A 5,000-nucleotide genomic window follows, 5' to 3' on the forward strand; every position below is an offset into this window, starting at 1 on the left:
GGGGAGGGGAGGTGGTAGGGGATGTTGGTTTGAGGCTGGCTTGGGTTCCACCAGTACTGCTCAAACTCCCCCAAAGTCTCTGTTTGGGAGGGGACGGGTGAGCACAAAGGGGAACAGAGCAAAGGAGCCATGCAGGATGATGGAGGTGGGGAGAAAAATATTTTGACCCCCAGATAGTTATTTCCGCAGGCCAACTGGTGGCTCTTGCATTTCTGTCCAGACGCCGGCTTTCCCTGGAAATTGTTTTGCATTAAATTTTCTCAGCCGCAGAATTATCTTTCCTCGCCTCCAGCTAAACTTGCATTTTTCCACCAGACACTTGGGCCCCGCACCAATGAAATCTGAGAGGAAGCGGCTGGGCCCTAAGTGGCTGTAATTTAATTGATTTTATCATAAATCATCAACTTGATGAAGAACCCGAGGTTTCAGTGAAGTAAATTGATATTAATGGGAGTTTCTTGAAATGCAAACTCCCTGAATTGTTGGGGCATCTTGAGCAGGGGAGGTAGATTACATGTGTCCCAAGAGCAGAGAGCCTGGACCTGGAGCCCAGCACAGCTTTAGGGGGTCGGGAAAGCAAGCTGTGAGGGGCAGCTGCAGGCAGACCAATTTCTGTAGGGGAGAAGGCAGAGAATGGAACTTTGTTGGGGAAGGAGCAGAGTCTGATTCCATGAACCCTGCTGGCAGTCTTGGGAATGCTGGTCTCCCAGTTGAGGGAGGCAGTTGGGGAAGCTGGTAGGTGTGTGGGCAGTGTTGGGGGTTGGTCGGGTGAGAAGGCCAGGCTGGTACAATGGGTGCATTGATTCCTGGTTAAAAATTGTCAGGTTTAAGCCTTCCTCTTCTAATTACACAAATTAATTATTTACTGCTCAGGTTACTGTATCCAAAAATAGCACTTTTGATTTGAAGAATAACCCATCCCTGACACAGAAGAGCAGTAAAAACCAGTGCACCAGCCTCTGAGGGGACAAGGAGGACCAGGAGTGTGGCTGGTACCCAGTTGCGAGGGTGTAAGCATTGAACTCCTGAGAGGAAATAGTCTGCCTTTGGCCAAGATGGTGCCCATTATTGTCTGAACTTAGTTTATTACTGCTTATTGTCACTCACTTTTACATCAGTACACAAAGAACCACAAACTGTCAGCCCAAAAAAGGGACCTTGGAAGATCATTTAGCCCAAGCCCTCCCCTCCACACAGGATCTGGCTTTACAGAAGGGGACAAGTGAGGCCCAATGAATTCTCTGCTTCAGAGCACATAGCCAATCTGGACCACCTAGAATCCAAGCCTCCTGACTTCCAAGCCTATCCCAAGTATGACTTTAGACAAACCACTTCCTGGCTCTGGACCTCAGTTTCTCTATCGTTGACAATGGCAGGGTTGGACAGGACACTCCCTGAGTTCTTTCCAGTTCTGACCTTGAGTAACTCTCTAGTGCTTGGGAGCAGCTCCCTTTTGTGTCCTGGAGTTCTGTGGGCATCTGAGTACAGGTCACTGCATGCATATTTGCAATATACAGGGAGTTTGCATATGCCCAGAGCAGTGCATGGTTACTCAGACTGGCTCTAAGAAATCCACTGGAATCTGGACCATTCCTCCTCCTGAAGGCGTCCTTATTCTCAGCAGAGGAGAAGCCCAGGCCTAGAGCAATGGAGATGGAAGGCAGTGGGAGGGGCTAGCTGGGTGGGTTGGGCCGGGATTGGCATTTGGAGGGGGTGCTAAGGAAGGAGGGGCTCAGCCTCTCAGAGCAAGGCACTTTCCCCTCCAGGCATGGGAGCTGAGGCTGGAGTTGTTGGCAGTATAGCCCAGGGACTGATTTGTGGTTTCAGAATTTAGATTCTATGACAGCAGGCCACCACCACCACTACTTCCAGCCTGATCCTGACCCCTGGGCCTTTGGGTCCCCTCTTCTTGGGAGAGGACACACGCAGGCTACCACAGCACTATACCAGGTCTCCTCCCAGGGCAGCCAGGACAGAAAGCCTGCAAGGTGGATGACCCCTGTCCTATTCTTGCTCTTATTTTCCATCTCTTCTCCTAACTGGGAAAAAATAAAATAAGATTCAAAAGAGATGGGGGCTTCTCAGAAGTTGCATGGTTGTGAGAAGGGAGATTTCTTGTAGGATCAGGGATATGAGGAGGCCAGCAGAGGAGGAGAGGCTTCCAGGTTGCCTTGGGAAGTGCGGTCAAGGATAAGAATTCTGGTGGAGAAAGTTGGAAGAGATAAGAAACAAATTCATCTTTGGGGTTCTGGGGATCAGAGTCTCTGGCCAGATAATCCATTTCTTAGAGCCTCACCCCAAACCCTATTTGAGAGAGAGAGAAAGAAAAAACCAAAAGGGCCGGCAGGCCCAGATTCTGGCCCTATCCCATTCTGACTTTTTATATTCGGAGGCAATTCGGAAGGCCTTCTCCTGATTGGTCATTAATCCGGTGAGTTATTGTCTGCTAAACAGAGGTCACTGGGAGAGACATCCAATCTGTCAGGAGAGACCTGCGCAGTCCCTTGCAGCGGGCTGCGTCCTGTTCCTCTCTTGTCTGCTTCTCTGTTCCTTCCCCAGCAAACCCCACCCCCACCCCCACTCCTACCCCTCCCCAAGCTGTCCAAGATTCTCCCCTCTCCTTCTTGCCTTCTCCACTCTGCCCACCTTTGTCTCGACATCCGCCCAGGGTGGGGTTTGCCAGGGCAGGACAGAGCTTCTAGATGAGGCGGGACCCCCAATTCAGTCGGGCTCATTCCCATCCAGGCGCCGCCAGCTCCCAACTCCCGACTTGGCCTTAAGCACCATCAGCCCCTGGCGCGGCCTCCTTGGTCACCGAGCAGACTTTGCAAACCCTCGTGGCTGCCCTGTTTTGTCCTGCCTCCTTTTTGCGCTCCCACGCCTGGTGTGAGGGGAGAGTGCAGCTCGGATTTTTCTTCTCCAATCTTAGCGGCCGTTTTCTTCTTTCAATCTCAGCTTCTACTGAGCCGGGTCTACAAGGGCCTCCGCCCAGGCGCGGAATCTTCTCGTTTCCTCATCCCCTTTGTTCCCTCCCGCTCGGGCATCTTAGAGAGGTGGGAGTTGGGGATCCAAATACCAAGAGCGATTTGCAGTAGCAATTCCCATTTTACAACACCCAGCTTGGAAATCTTTATTAATATTTAAAAGCGGTGGAGATTCGGGTGTGTGTGTGTGAACTTTTCACAACTCTGCCGCGGCCACAAAGTTGGGCAGTGAAGCTGGAAGAGTGTGGGACCGGGAACCCAGACAGGACCAGAAAGAAAGAGATCGCTAAAAGCCTTGCCGCCACCCCCTCCCCGACTCCCAGGTCCCGGCTTCTCAGGGAGCCCAGCGGGCCAGGCGAATTTGGGGCTCGCTGAGCTGGGGGCTTGGGGGAGGGGGGACTCCTTGGTCATCCCAAAGGCTGATATCAGAAATCGATTTTAAGGGAGCCAGCCAGTTTGTCCTTAGTGAGAGGAGAATTTTCGTTTGCTCTTTGATGGTTTTTTGGGGGAGAGACATGATCCCCCAAGGCCTTGAAGGATGGGCGCCCAGTGATCCCTCAAGGGGGTTTTGAGGGCCCGTCCCCTGGTACTGGGTACAGATTAGGAGTAGGGGAGGGGAGTGCGGGAGCGAGTGGTCCAGCTCTGGGGAAACTGAATCTGAGAGGAAAGAATGTCTATGAAGGGGGACATTTTCTCTGATTTTTGCCTTTATTGTTAATTTCTGCCCTTATTAGATTACAGTAAGTTATCTGTGTCTTAATCTTTCTCTCAATTTTTCTTTTTCATTTTCTCTCCCTCTCTGTCTCTCACACATGGTAAGGTGCTCAAGTTTCCTTCCTTGAATCCAGGAAGAGATCGTTCCCTCTTCTCTCTCTAGTCTGTGCCTAAATCACGACTTCACTGTCAGGGGTGATAAATCCCTCTCTCCTCCTTTTTCCAGACCTCAAAGTCTTCCCTCAGACCCCTCTGGTGTTTCCCACCCCAAGGTCCCAGCCCAGGCTCCTTACTGCCCCTGCCCTATCCCCTGAAGTTTGGAAGGTCCCTAGCCTGCAGCAACACCGCAAACAAAATGGGTGTCCTGGTGCTGCCAGTTCTACCATCCACCCGCCACCTTCCCAGCCCCAAACAGGGGCAATTGGCCAGCCAGAAATCTCCGAGAAAGGGATTAAAAAGGCAGGAAAGAAACTGAACGGGGATCTAATTGCGTCGCAAGCATTTCGAATGGGCTCTGCTCTCAGAATTCCTTAAGAAGCCCCTACCCCATTTCCTACCACATTTGGGGGTATGTGTGCTCTGAAAATCTTCTCCAGGTTAGCTCTCTTGCTCCCAGCCCTCCTTTTTGCTCCTACCCCACTGCACCCCACCTCCTTGTGTAGCCAGAGGGGACCACATGAGTTGAAGCTCCGAGTGGGGAGGGTCCACTGCTGTCTCTGGAAAAGTCCTCTCCCCTCAGCTCAGCTTCAGGCCGATCCTCCTGCAGGCCCGCAGCTAGTTGTGTGCCCCCTGGGCTCTCTTTATTCCTTGGGGCAAAGCTGTGCAGTCCCACAAGTGAACAGGTCCTCCTCTTCTCTTAATTTCACAATGACCTTCTCTAGCTAGTGGTAGAAACAGCTAGGAGAGTTGGAGGTTCTGAGGTACACTCTTGACTTTTTAATTTGGGGAGGAAAAGACCCAAAGGTGCTGTTCTCTAAAAGCCTCTAGAAGCCGCCATGGGCGAGTCCCTGACCCACCAGGCCCAAAGCTACATAAGGTCCAATCCAGCAGGTCTCTAACCAGGGTCCAGAGATCTCAGGACAGATTCTTTGTAGCCCTGACTGCTTTCTCTGAGGGTCCTGGCTTAAGCACCAGAACTGGGTCTGGCTTGGGCATTTTCTTTCCTTGATACTACTAATAAATACAGAAAATGGCTTCCACCTTCCGTCTTCACCTCCCCACCACACTTCCCTCAGCCACCAACTCTCTAGGCAGGCGGCAGGATCCTCAGGACATCACAGTGGGAGACTCTTCATGCAGTTC

At 51.7% G+C, this 5,000-nt stretch overlaps 1 protein-coding gene across 9 annotated transcripts in view; it reads left to right on the plus strand.

Moving 5' to 3' along the window:
* HOXB3 (homeobox B3) overlaps positions 1–5,000 on the plus strand; it is a 55,702-nt gene that overhangs the window by 41,798 nt on the left and 8,904 nt on the right. For 2 of the 9 annotated variants that reach the window (XM_029213072.1, XM_029213068.1), the window contains exon 1: positions 32–5,000. This exon is cut by the window's right edge. The exons of the other annotated variants lie outside the window; for them this stretch is intronic. The gene's annotated coding sequence lies outside the window, so the exon portion shown is untranslated. Of the gene's footprint in view, positions 1–31 lie in introns of those variants that run through there. 9 annotated transcript variants of the gene reach the window in all.

The sequence above is a fragment of the Monodon monoceros genome, unplaced genomic scaffold (genome assembly GCF_005190385.1).
Source record: "Monodon monoceros isolate NGI ecotype Baffin Bay Population unplaced genomic scaffold, NGI_Narwhal_1 Super_Scaffold_9, whole genome shotgun sequence".
NCBI lineage: Eukaryota > Metazoa > Chordata > Mammalia > Artiodactyla > Monodontidae > Monodon > Monodon monoceros.